The sequence below is a fragment of the Canis lupus genome, chromosome 10 (assembly GCF_011100685.1).
Source record: "Canis lupus familiaris isolate Mischka breed German Shepherd chromosome 10, alternate assembly UU_Cfam_GSD_1.0, whole genome shotgun sequence".
Taxonomy (NCBI): domain Eukaryota; kingdom Metazoa; phylum Chordata; class Mammalia; order Carnivora; family Canidae; genus Canis; species Canis lupus.
Window position 1 is genome coordinate 22988840 of NC_049231.1, and position 13577 is coordinate 23002416.

General features: G+C 48.9%; 1 protein-coding gene and 1 long non-coding RNA gene across 8 annotated transcripts in view; one reads left to right on the forward strand and one right to left on the reverse strand.

Moving 5' to 3' along the window:
• EFCAB6 (EF-hand calcium binding domain 6) overlaps positions 1-13577 on the forward strand; it is a 234318-nt gene that overhangs the window by 196633 nt on the left and 24108 nt on the right. The gene's annotated exons all lie outside the window — the stretch shown is intronic.
• Positions 8668-10012, reverse strand: LOC119873618. Its single transcript, XR_005365526.1, has 2 exons — positions 9910-10012; positions 8668-9254 (listed from the first exon to the last, which is right to left on the reverse strand). It is a non-coding gene; the product is annotated as an uncharacterized LOC119873618 (long non-coding RNA).

Consider the following 13577-nt stretch of genomic DNA (forward strand, 5'->3'; position numbering starts at 1 on the left):
TCAATTCTTACAAGACTCTTTTTTTTAAACAATCATTTTGTATTTATATCAAAGTAATATATGCCCTATGGAGAGGAAATTGAATGGTGGAGAGAGCATTAAAAGGAGAGATCACTGGATCAACTCTTCACCCCTCAGCCCTGCTCCCTGTAAAGCAGTCACTGTAACTTGTTGCTGCTGCAAATCTTCTTTTTTAAAATTTTATTTAAATTCAATTATTTAACATATGGTGTATTATTGGTTTCAGAGGTAGAGGTCAGTGAAGCAGCAGTCTTATATAACACCCAGTGCTCATTCCATCACGTGCCCTCCTAATGCCCATCACCCAGTTACCCCGTCCCCCCACCTCACCTCCAGTGACCCTTAGTTTATTTCCTAGAGTTAAGAGTCTCTTATGCTTTGTCTCCCTCTCTGATTTCATCTTATTTTTCCCTCCCTTTCCCTATGTTCATCTGTTTTGTTTCATAAATTCCAAGTATGAGTGAAATCATAGAATTGTCTTTCTCTGATTGACTTATTTTGCTTAGCAGAATACCCTCCAGTTCCACTCACATCGTTTGCAAATGGTAAATTTTTTTTCTGATGGATAAGTGATATTCCATTGTGTGTGTGTGTACACAACATCTTTTTTAACCTTTCATCTATCGATGGACATCTAGGCTCTTTCCATAGTTTGGCTATTGTGCACATTGCTGCTATAAACATTGGGGTGCAGGTGCCCCTTGAATCACTACATTTCTATCTTTGGGGTAAATACCCAGTGGTGCAATTGCTGGGTCATAGGATACCTTCATTTTAACATTTTGAAGAAGCTCCATACTGTTTTCCAGAGTGGCTGCATCCTTCTTACCTCTGGGTCACCCTTCAGTTTCCTAAACAACCCTCCCGGACGCTGTTCACAGACCAGTGGGTAGAGACATGAGGCCTCGCCTTCTCACCCTGCTTCCCCTCCTCTCCTCCAGATCCCCCCACAGGGTCTCCCCTGGAGCCTGCTGTTTCACTTACTGCGCTGTCAGTGGCCTCTTCCATGCTATTGATTCTTCTCTAGAACGTAGATTGCCTTCGATGTGTGCCATCCCATTGCGTGGATCTGCTCACTCCTCCATCCAGCAGTGCTTCCTGTGGGCCTGCCATGTGCTGGCACTGGGCTGGTGCTGGGCCAGCAGTGGACCAAACTGACATGGTCCCTGCCTTCCAGGGGCTTGTGTTCTAGGGAGCGGGGAGAGCCAAACTGAGAAATGTATCCTGTGCAGATTCCAGTACATGCTGCCAAGAAAAATAAAGCAGGACAGAAAGAGAGAGTGTCTGAAAAGGCTGCTGTGGAGAGCCAGAGGAGGTGAGGGAGGGAGCAGGTGATCTCTAGGGGAGGGGCATCAGGGGGCACAACTAGTCCAAGGAGGGTATCGCATCAGCTTGATGTGTGGCTGCCCTCGGCCTGAGAGAAGGAAATGCAGTCGGGGAGGGATGGGACAGGCGCCTTGTCGTTTGGGGTCATGGTAAATGACTGTCATGCCTTTGACTCTCAGTAACATACAGAAGCAAGGGCTGAAGGAGCATCATGATGTGGGGCCAAGGAGAATGGTGACCTGACTTACACTTTAGAAAAGTCACTGTGGCAGCTGCGTGGAGAAGAAACCATGAGGCCAAGGGCCAGAGCAGGGAGGCAGCTCACGGCCCGGGGGAGAGCTGCTGCCAGCGTGGCTCCATTCTAGACACAAAGTACAACAGACAGGCTTTGCTGATCCACGCTATGTGAGGGAGTGAGGGTCAGGAATGACCCCAGTTTCCTGGCTTCTGGAAGGAAGAAAGCAGGAGAGGGTGGTTTGCTGGAACAGGGCTGTGCTAATGGGTTGAGTCCGTCCCCTGGTGTTGGCCCTGCAGGTACCTGGTAACGCTGCTGGTGTGCCCCTAGTAGTGAGCACTCGGAAGTGTGAGTCCAGACCCTCTTAGCGGCTTAGTGCCTGACGGTCTGGAGTCCTCACTGCAGCCCGGTGTCCAGAGGCCATCCGGCCCGCCAGTGGAGGGAGGGCTCCAGCCTCAGTGTGGTCACAGCCTTCCTCCCTCATGGGTCTCCACAAGCATCTCTGCCCACTCTGGAATTACCCTACTGAGGGTAAAGCTTCACGTGTTGCCAGCTTGCTTCCCTAATGTGTCCTGATTTCCTTCAAAGCGTCTCCTTCACCTCTGAAAACACTGAGCTGAACATTGTTGTGGGGAGGCATTCTGATTAATTGAAGTGTGAGTGATGATGGGGAAGGTGCTTAGGGACAGGCGCAGGTATACTGGGCCAGAAGAGCCCGGGCTGGGGGCACCGATGGCACCACTGGGGCCCACCTCATGGCCTTCCTCCTGCTCTTCCTTGGTTTTGTTGAGAAGCCTATCCTTGGGCAGAGGTGCGCTAGCCAGGAGGACAGGCAGATCAAGGGACTTCTAGGCTGAAAGCATGAGAGTGTGGGGTGTGGGCCCTTGATGTGGTGTGACCATGGGCGGCCTGAGGCAGAGCAAGCCATGTGGGGGTTTTCCTTCTTCCTGCTTATCTGCAGATGGCTGCGGAGGTGGTGGCAGGGACAGACCAGCACCCCTGCCCTTTGATCTTTGCACCAGAGCTTAGTCCCTTTGAGATCAGTGAGACGTCTGAGCAAGGACTTGAGTTAGCTTAGTCGAGGTGGCTGGAATGGGGAGGAGGCTGTGGGAGAGCCGAGCCTGTCTTCATCATGACATTTCTAAAGTTTCATCCTGGGCTGGTGTTTTTAGTAGAAGGAAAAGAAGTAACAAATAATAGGAATAGTTAATGCATCCTCCTCACGCTCATTAAATATGATACCAGTCATCCTTTCCCTCTAGGGGACGCACGGGAGGCAAGTAATTAAAAGGAGATCACCAAAATGTAATTAAGACAGCCGGCACCGCTTCTTGCAAAGGAGGTTCACCGTGAATAATCCCTCGCCAAACCCAGTCCGTTCTTGGAAAAGGAACAACTGGAATTGTAGTTAACATGTTTTGTAAGGCCTTGAGTAGATTGAAAGTATGCAGAGAGTAGAGATGACAATTTTACACCTACTCACAATACGTTTCTTATATTGGAGAGCCTGCTAAATCTGTCCTCCAAAACTTCTATTGATCTGCTGTCTCATATGCCTGTCACACATGACATGTGAAAATCATCTGAGCGCTTCTCAGAACAGATGCTGCATTAATTTCGGATCCTGGTACGCAGCTCCACCGTGGTGCGTGTTCTCCTCCTCGCTCCTTCTGCTGCTTCATTAAGCACCACTCAAAGCAGGGGTCACAGGCCCGGGGCCAGTGCAGATCCACCTGCCCCAGCCCAGGCTTGGTTCCTGTGGTGCCACACTCGGCTTTAAGAGCCACTCTTAGGGTTTCCTGTGGTCCCAGAGACCTTTGAGCTGGGGGAAAGGAAGGGGACCCCTCTTTGCAGACAGGAGCAAGGCATTTGCCTCCCTGCTCCTGCCACACCATCACACCCCCAGATGAGAACGGTCACCTAGGGTGCATCAAAGAAGCGAAACTGAGATCTTACCCAGTGGCTTAGTTTAAAAGAAGACAAAGGACAAATACTGAATGACAGCTTTGGTACCTTTTGCATATGATTCCCACAAACTGGGTGAAAACATTATCTGAATTTCCATCCTTGGCAAATACTCCTTTTTCACTTCTGGGGAAAACATTTTACATTCGAAATGCTATGTGCAAAATATAGTGGATCACCTTGTTTTTAGAAAATCATTCTTGCTTAACATTTCTCTTAAGTCTTAAAGTGCACTTTCAGTATCTTCTGTGAATATAAACATACCGCTCAGAGCAGAAATAGAATTTTTAAAAGACATACCAGAAACCCATATAAAATCTCTCTACTTTATTACCATGGAAATAATGGAATTTTTTTTAACAAAACGCATCCTTATTTAAGGCAGAGTAATTATTTTGTCACATCATACTGCACGGAGAGCCAATGAGATCTTCCCTTACTTTGTGTTTATAATATACAGCCTTCAAAGTCATTCAGTGGGATGTTAAATAATCTGAAGACGGGCTTTTCCGAGAGAGAATTTAAGATTGTAGTTTTTAACCGCAGAAGGAACTGTAAAGCCATCAAAATGTTTGTAATCTTTTATGAACATTGTATTTATGTTAGTTGCCAACAGTGTTACTTCGATTTATCTTTCTTTTTATTGTAAATATAATGGTGTCCATGTATTTTTAATGAATGGATAAAAAATGGGGGAGTTCCCTTTTCAAGAAAGAGCTCTAAGATTATTGGGGATGAATTAAGTAAAGTATTAAGATGTATCATTACTGTTATTTACTCTTGCTCCTGATGGCAAAAAAGGGTAAGTCCTCTTGATATAATTTCAGTGATTTTTAAATGTTTCCTCTAAATTTCGCTTGCTCTCTACTTGCCAACCAACATTTACCAATGTTGTTCTAGAGACCACTGAGGATGTGGCAGGATGTGAGGGGGAGCTCAGGCCGACTCAGGCACTTGGGGTGGCCTTGGTGACAGGCCAGGGGGAGGGACTTTTGGGCTCACCGTGCCTAAGCTGGAGGAAGAGGAATACTATCACCCAAGCTTGAATATCGGTGGCACCTCATAGAACCAGACAGACAGGACCCATCCACCTCCCCTCCCTGGGCCTTTGACTCTGGTGAACTATCTGTCCGCCCTACTGGTGGAGAGTCCTGGTACCTTGGCACAAGCAAATGTCTTTCCTCTGAGCATTGGCGTCGCACCAGTCCTAGTGCTGACCCAATATTTGCACTAATGCGGACAGCCCACTAAAAGCCATCTGTAATGATAAAAGCCACAGAATGAAAATAACATTGTTCCAAGAGATAAAGAATTAGGTGTACAACCTGCTAACCTTGACTGCCACTTGGCATACACAGCATCTTTCTTTCAAGGTTAAAAACTATCCCAGATCTGCATCTGTTATGGCTCCTCCACCCACACATCCTGGGTGGCGCCTGGGTTTGGAGCCACCTCCCGGGAAGGATTTGGGGCTGGGCGCTCTGTTCTAGCAGCTGCCAGGTAGGATACTGCTGGAAGCAGGACAGGGATGGCCACCAAAGGGAGCATGGCCTGGTTTCTGATGCCCCTGGCAGAAATGTGCAGGGCGCCACGCCAGGCTGGCTTCTCCCTGGGTGGTCACGTTGTCCCCTCTTCTCCATCTAACAGACCCCCTCTCAAACTATTTCAGGCAGACAATGATGTGATCATGTCCAGTCTGCAAGGTTTGGAAGAAGGCATACCCAAATTGAATCTCTAGTAAGGTAGTTACTATAAGTTTGAGTAAATTTTCTCAGACCCAAACATTCCGTGCTCCTGGGGGGCAGGGACTGGCTGTTGTCCACCTGTATCCTAGCTCCTCCAAGGCTCCACCCTGTGTCTGTTGCTCCTTCTGGCATTCTCAAAACACTTCCACAAGCGTGCCCTCTCCAATCTGAGTTGGCATCCTTTCTTGATTCCTAGCCTCAGTGGGATGGCACCTAGGTATTCAGAATAGATGGACTGTGGCCCGGCCAGTCCAAGCAGGCCCCCATTCATTTGTCCCTCCAGAGCCACGACAGTCTAATTTAATTACAATGAGTCATTTAAGAACCAGAGTTGAATTGTACCATTGATTGTACAAGGTCATGACCATATCAGGAAGCCAGGAGTCAACCCAAGAAGTCATTGTCCCAAAGAAGTCTTGTGGAGAAAATCCAAAATATAGATGGCACGAGTGTCTTCGTTTTTGTCCTATGCCTAGGTGTTTAACTTGTAGGTGAGCTATTTATGCTCTGGCTTTAGATGCCCCGTTCAGCTGAAAGAATCTTAACTTTCGATATTCAGCACAAATGGATAAGAATGTGTGCCAGGCACTGGACCCGCCCTGGGGGCTGGGCAGGTGGGAAGAAAAGTAGACACACTCAACCTGGGAGTGACTACTGCTCCGGCAGAAAGGGCTGTGACCATTGGTATGCAAACCAGAAAGTTCCATCTCTTGCCTTTTTCGGAGGCCTGAATTTGGATGGCCCAAGCCGAGAGATGAAGAGGAAAGAGCAAGGCACCCACCCCTTTAGTGATTGTACTTGGCCAGTTATGGCCATCTTGTCACCCGCAGTCAGATTCCAGCATCCCTGTGGATGCGCATATTGCTCTGGAGCCGCGCACTGGTCCAAGCCAACCTCCTAACAGCCTTTTAAGGTGTGGGTAGTATTATTATCCATATCTTGTGGTTGAGAAAGTGAGGTACAGAGGGATTACAGCATCCATTCCTGGTCACACAGCTAGTGCGGGGCCAGCAGGCCCACGCTCTTCAAGAGTCCTACTTGGCAGATGGGAGCCGTCCTCACGTCCACTCCGTGGGGCTGCTACTTGGGTTAAGTGGGTTGATGTGGAAAGAGCTTTGCATGGTTCTGAACAGAGCAAACCCCAAATGTTTGCATTCATTATTTTTTTATTCTCTCCTACTTCGGTGAGTGCATGTGTAACATTTAATGTTTAGTAATGATGTGATTATATGGTGTGGAATTTATTTGAGTGGAAGAATTTATTTTAATAGTTTCATAAATGACTTCATCCATGAGTTTATTGAATCATTAAAGGGTCGAAGGGGTGGCTCCAATGTTTGCTTTATTTCTCTGCATTTTATGGCAATTTCACGCTACTGAAGGGTTTGTGAATTGGGCGTTTGCAAAGGCATCCAGATAAATCCTTTGTGAGTGCCGAGCTGTAGGACAGAAGTGAGCTTGGAACCGAAGGAGAAGGAGGATTTACTCTACATCATCAGGGCAAAGACAGGTGCAAACAGTTTTGATGAGTTTGCGCCAAGTCTGGATGTTGGGAGATGGGGCTTCCTGGGCACAGGGACCCGCATGTGCAGGGACGCAGGTGGGGAAAGGCCCACCCTGTGGCATGACTAGCATGACTTGAGATGAGGGGAGAGGGAGAAGGGCTCTGGGAGGCAGGCTCAGGGCATGTCTCTCCTCCTTGCTTGCTTCCTCAGGCATCTCCAAAAGCTCCAGTTCCTCTAGGGCAGGGAGTCAGCCTGCCCTCCACTAACCCTGTTCCCTGGGCCTGGACCAGTGCCTGATGCACAGCAGCTAAGCCCTCATCGTATGTGTGAGTTGTCACCTTCCTATTACTGGTAGGTGCTTGAGTTCTCATGCATGTGGTAGGTGGCTGGAATCATGATGGAGTGGGAAGAGCATAGCTTTGACATCAGACCATCTTGAGCTCTATCACCGTCAGGAGAGTAGCCTGGGGACCAACCGCAGGAGAGTCCTGACCTCTCAAAGCCCAGGCCTGCTTACTCTGTCTAAACAACAGGGCAGGGCAGCCCTGGTGGCGCAGCGGTTTAGTGCCTCCTGAAGCCCGGGGTGTGATCCTGGGGACCCTGGATCGAGCCCCACGTCAGGCTCCCTGCATGGGGCCTGCTTCTCCCTCTGACTGTGTCTCTGCCTCTCTCTCTCAATCTGTGTGTCTCTCATGAATAGGTAAATAAAATCTTTAAAAAAATAAAAATAAAATTTAAAAAACAACAACAGGGCAATTCGAGAATTAGAGAAACTTCTGTAATACCCTAGCCAAGCAGCTGCATGATGGAGGTGCAGTGAGGGGTGGCCTCCAGCACTGGGTCTCAGGGAAACCTTTGTTCAGATGACCAGAAGCTGGTCTTGGTTGCAGCCTTTCCAAAGGAAGCATCTTTGAACTGACCGTTGTTTGTTGCCCATAAAGAATTCTGGCATGGTAAGAGATCTCAGGTCTGGGCAGTGGTCATGCCACCGGGAAACCTTGTCTATGCCTGGAATTCTAGTATCGTTCCCCAACTTCGGCAGACAGCATGCTGGGTTATCAGCACCAATTCACTGATCACTCAAATCTCAAGACCTCCTGATAGACAAGAGTCTGCTGTCACGTGCGTGTGTGTGGGGGGGGCTCTCGGTCTGGCGGTAAGGGTCTATGGCAGTGTGCTTGCACACAGAGCTTCCACTTTATATTCATCTGGGTTTTTTATGTTCTATTTTTTTGTTTTTTGTTTTTTGACAGGCAGTTTTGCTACTGTTGTTATTTTTAACATTCATTTATTCACTGTAAATACAAATGAAGATACAGTACAATTAATTTCTTTGCTAATCAAAATATTTGATCAAATGAAGCAATTTTTCAATTCTTAGAAGTAATTGTGCTATTCTTTAAGAGGAAGTGGAGGAGTTCTTTACTGAATATTTCTAATTAGGAGTCTTGCTACCTGCTATATTCTTACTCTGAGTTTTAGGATTTTTTTTTTTCTCCTATAAGGAATCATAGAAAAACTATGTAATTGTATCCCTAAGTATTCAGAACAAAACTTAGGGGAAGAATCATGCAGTCTGATTAGCTAATTTTAACCTTCATTATAGTGAAATATGCCAGCATATTTCTCATCCGACAGCTGGAATGGACTTGCTAACCATGTTGTCTGGCCTTTTGCTCCAGTCGAAAAGGACCCAAGCAATGGGTCCACTATCCATCGTCAAGGAACACCAATAGCCAAAAAACCATCGGAGCCAAATAGCTTACTTCTTTTCTCTATACTCTGAGTTCACCCATTTTTATTTCTTATTAACTAGACCTTCAGAGCTGTATTGGTCAGCTATCAGTAGGTAACAAACAACCACAAAACCTCCATGACAATGAGCATTTATTCCATTTTTGCCTGTGTAGGGTGGCTGATCCAGGCGAGCCCAGCTCGGTTGGCTTGCCTGGGACATCTCTGGTCCACGTATTCTCACCTCCTCAGGCCAGTGCTGTGCCCAGGGCCTGTTCTCAAGGCAGCGCCCCCGGCACAGGAGGGCTTGCCCAGTCACACAAGTGCTTTTTATATTCTTTGGCCACATTATACTTGCTGACATTCCCTTGCCCAAAGCAAGTCCCATAGCTGAATCCAAAGCCATATTCCCACCTTCTTCAGTGGGAGGAACCCCAAAGTCACATGGCAAAGGACATGGACACAGAGAGAGTTGTGAAGAGTGAGCCTTGAATGCAGTATTCCGCAGGAAATAATGTATGCGTACCTCTGTTTCCTACTCTCCTGGATTATTCGACAACAGTCCACCTCTTCCGTATTGTGTTCTCTCTTCCTGTTATCTAGAAGAGTTGTTTGGAATATGACTTAGTGGAAAGTTGATTTCATGAGTTAGCCAAGATCGTGGCTGGACATAACTTGACAGGATGCTAGGAGGCTCTTTTCTGGAATCATTCCCTTTTCAAACTGTTGGAAGAAGAGTATGATACATAGCATGTGAGCTAACAAACCCAGTTAACCCTCTGGAGCACATCCTGTCTCCAGCTGGTTCTTGCGATCAGCTTAACTCTTTCCCCAGGTGCTGCTCCCTCCCCTTGGTTTGGTCAGGTTTGGGCTAGGTCAGCAAGCTTCTCACTTGGAGCTCCCCCCACCCCTTCAATTGTGCATTTCTGCAGCAGAGACAGGCTAATTCATCTTTATCTCAGACGGGTTGGTACAGTGCCTTCCTGGAATGGATGGTGTGCTCCCCGATTGTGTCAGGTTTCTCCTGGATGATTCCTCCAGGGCACTTCTCTTCCAGTGCTGTGGCTATCATTGCTTTACAGATGGAGAACCAACCCCCAGAGAAATGAAGTGACTTCCTTGAAGTCACCAGCCAGAGGATATCAGAGCAGTGCTGTTACTCAGCCATCCTAAATCTGAGCCTGTGACTCTGCCTCTAGCACCCTCTGCTGCCCAGTGCCCAGGGCAGCTGGTCAGAAGACCAGGGCTTCATGTACCTGGGCTCCTGCCCAGGCTCCTGGGGTACGTGACCACATCTCCGACCTGGCTTCCACCACCCTGGCAGGTGGCTTGACCTACAGGCACTAGCATGGGCCAGGTTGCCTCTGTGATTACTCACATAGAAACGTGTTAGCCGGAAGCTGGGACTCAAACCCAGGTCTGTCAGACTCAGGCAGAAATATCTGGAATAACAGCCCCCAGGAGCAGCAGCAGCAAGAACGGTGGCCCATGTTTGCCAGGCATGGGGCCAAGCACAGTGTAGTGTCATTTTGTTGAAATCCCGGGCCTGCCTTTTGAGATGGTTTTGTTTTTATCCCTGGGAGGAAAATGAGGCAAAGAGGGGTGTGTGTCTTCCTCAAGTCACAAGAAAAAGGCAGAGCTTAGCTCCATTCAGCTCTGGCCAGCCCCAGAGCCCTTGGTTGATGGTGACTGTCCTCGCCCTCCACGGCACCCACTGCCTGAGCAGTGTCCCTGGCTGCGATACTCCATCCAGGTCTGTGACTGAGGTTACCAGGGCCGCTGCTCCAGCTGTGCTCCCGCAGCAGCCGGGCAGGCCGGCCCCTTCTTCACGTGCTGGCGCCAGGTACACAGAGATGGCAGGTCTGACCTGGCCTGGGAGGAGGGACATGGGCTAGGGATCCCAGCACTGTGCCTGCAGGGCTCTCCCCAGCTCTTCAGCCGGAAGCTGTGTGCGCTGGGAGAGACCCCAGTCAGTGCCCAAGACTGTGTCAGAGATACCAGGCTGCAGGACAGAGAAGAGCCCTGGAGCTGGATGGAAGGCATGGGCCCCAGATGAATTCAGTGTAGGCCCGTGCTCGCTTCTCTATGACCCCCACCCAGACTTCCTCCCTCTGACTGCTATCCACCCAGGCCACCTCCCTCTGACCCCCACCCAGACTTCCTCCCTCTGACCCCCACCTAAACCTCCTCCCTCTGACCCCCACCGACCCAGGCCACCTCCCTCTGACCCCCACCCAGACTTCTTCCCTCTGACCCCCACCGAGACCTCCTCCCTTTGACCCCCCTCCACCCAGGCTGCCTCCCTCTGACCCTCTCCACCCCAGATCTCCTCCCTCTGACCCCCACTCACAGGGGCAGCCTCTTGGGTGATTCCATGCAATGGCAGGGTTTAGAACCACAGGTTTAGACTGTAAAACTGTGCCGTGCTTTTTACTAAATGAGATTATGGATCCATTTGAAACTGAAAAGCACTCCGTGTTATTTATAGGCTCTTTGATGATTGTGTGCTTCATTTATTGGGACCTGATTTCTTCTACATATTCTGCTAACATTATAAAGTCACAGAAGGGACCAGGAGTTCTTTTCTTGGCCGTGGTGGTCCATATTTCTCTGCAACATCAAGAGGGACAATTGTTTGGTAAAACAAGGCTCCATGAATGCCCTTGAGTAGATGAGAGAAAATTCCTTCAATATATGTTACTCCTTCTCTAATTGGGTCAGACCTATGATATGTAAGATTCCACTTTTTTTTTTATTATTATTGTTGTTTTTTAAAAGTGTCCAGAACAGCCAGGTGTGCAGACAGGTGTCAGATGAGAGGCCACGGGTGGGAGCACAAGGGGCAGGCTCTGCGGTTCCTGTTCCAGACAACAGTGTGGACAAAGGTGGGTGCCCAACGCCTGGTCCCTACCCTGTAGTTCTTGGTGTCACAGCTCTAATCCTAGCCTGAGGATGCCTTTTATGGAAAGCCTAGTTAGTATTGAAAAGTGACATTTGCATCAGAAGATAGTGGTGTCTTTTCTGATTAGGAGAAACATTCCTTCTAGTTATAGAAAAAAGCACTATTTTTTCCCCATTCAGATATAATGATCACGTGAGAAGTGCCAGGGACACAAAAGCGCCAGACCAAGAGCCATCTGTTCTTCCCTGGCGTCTTCAGTCACTCGGAGCGAGGCTGTTTGGTGGCTGAGTGGCTTTGTTAAAAAGCAGGACGAGAACCAGAATATGGGCGCCTAACAGATTCCGCTCCTATGTGCCCTGATGGAAGAGCCAGGAGGCTTTGCCCCTGACAGGCCGGCGAGCTCTGGGCCACGTGGCAAGAGGAGCAGGACGGTCATGTCTGTGGGCCCAGGGACCCCCAGGTCAGCGGTGCATCCCTGGTCACCGAGGGGATGATGGTGGTGCCGCAGGGAGTGGCGTTATTGGTGATCTCTGTTTATTCTTTGTACTGTTTTTGTAGTTCCTGAGTTTCCTGCAGTGAACACACAATAATTATTTTTGCAGGCAGCAGAAGAATTTTTTAAAGATTTTATTTATTTATTCATGAGAAACACAGAGAGAGAGGCAGAGGGAGAAGCAGAGGCATCAGGGAGCCTGATGTGGGACTCGATCCCAGGACCCCAGGTCATGACCTGAGCCAAAGGCAGATGCTCAACCACCGAGCCACCCAGGTGCCCCAGAAGAACATTTCTGTCAGCAAAACTACCTTGGTGAGAAGTTTTAGTCACCCACACGCTTATGTGCCTGGGCAGGAAATCGTGCTGCTTTGTTCTCCTTGAGAGTGTCCGTGTGTGCCCCTGGCCATCCCGCCCTCCTGGCCCAGGAGAGGGTGGGGGGCCTCCGGCTTTGGCTCAGGGCCTGTGGGAAGAGCCCTGACTTTGCAAGCCAGCCGCCTTTTTTTTTTTTTTTTTAAACATTTTATTTTATTTTATTTTTTTAATTTTTATTTATTTATGATAGTTACAGAGAGAAAGAGAGGCAGAGACACAGGAAGAGGGAGAAGCAGGCTCCATGCACCGGGAGCCCGATGTGGGATTCGATCCTGGGTCTCCAGGATCACGCCCTGGGCCAAAGGCAGGCGCCAAACCGCTGCGCCACCCAGGGATCCCCAAGCCAGCCGCCTTTATTGCTTTCCTGACTACAGGTGCCCTCAGCCTCCTGACCTTGCCGAGTGAGGATGTGGCCTTGGGCTCCGGGTTTTCAGCTGACTTGCACCTGCACTTCCTTTGCTTCCCAGATCAGTCGTCTCCTCCTGAGGGAGGCCAGTTGTGTTCACAGCACAGTGCCCCCTTCCAAGTGCACACAACCGGCTTAGAATCTCTGCACACCTGTCAGACTTTGCCCTGGTGTCTCTCTTCCCCTCCAGACTCCACCTGGGTAGAGATCTTATGTAGGGATTACCTCCCCGGTATCTAGAAGAGTGCCTGGCACACAGCAGACATCCCACGAGTGTTCGCAAAAGACTCAGGACAGTACTCCCAGGCTTGCAGTGAGCGTTCATTCTCTGTGAGGGCAGTGTGTGCACGTGTGCCACATGTGTGCCCAGCACAGGTGCTCACCCATCCCCCCGGGGCTTTAGGACTCCGGTGTTACTCAGATCTATGCACAGGTGGAGAGCAGGGGTGTGATTCACAACCAGACTGTCCCAAGCCCCAGACATCAGGACCCCTAACTGTCGGGGACAGCAAGCCCCCATCTAGGGAACTCCAGTCATCCTTCTTACTTTGCTTCGCTTCCCTCTCCACCCAGAGAACAAGCGTTAATACTCTGTGTGTGTTTATGTGTGTGTTTATGCATGTGTATGTGTGTGCACACATCACACATGGTCATTGGGACCACTTTATGGTCCTTTTCCACTTAGTACATCACAAACATTTTACCATATTATTAAATTATTCCTTAAAAGATTCTAAATAGCTACATTGTAATCCACCCTATAGAAATATCATATCTTGGGGCACCTGGCCTGGGTGGCTCAGTTAGTTAAACGCCCAACTCTTGATTTCAGCTCAAGTCATGATCTCAGGGTCTTTACGTTAGGCTTCA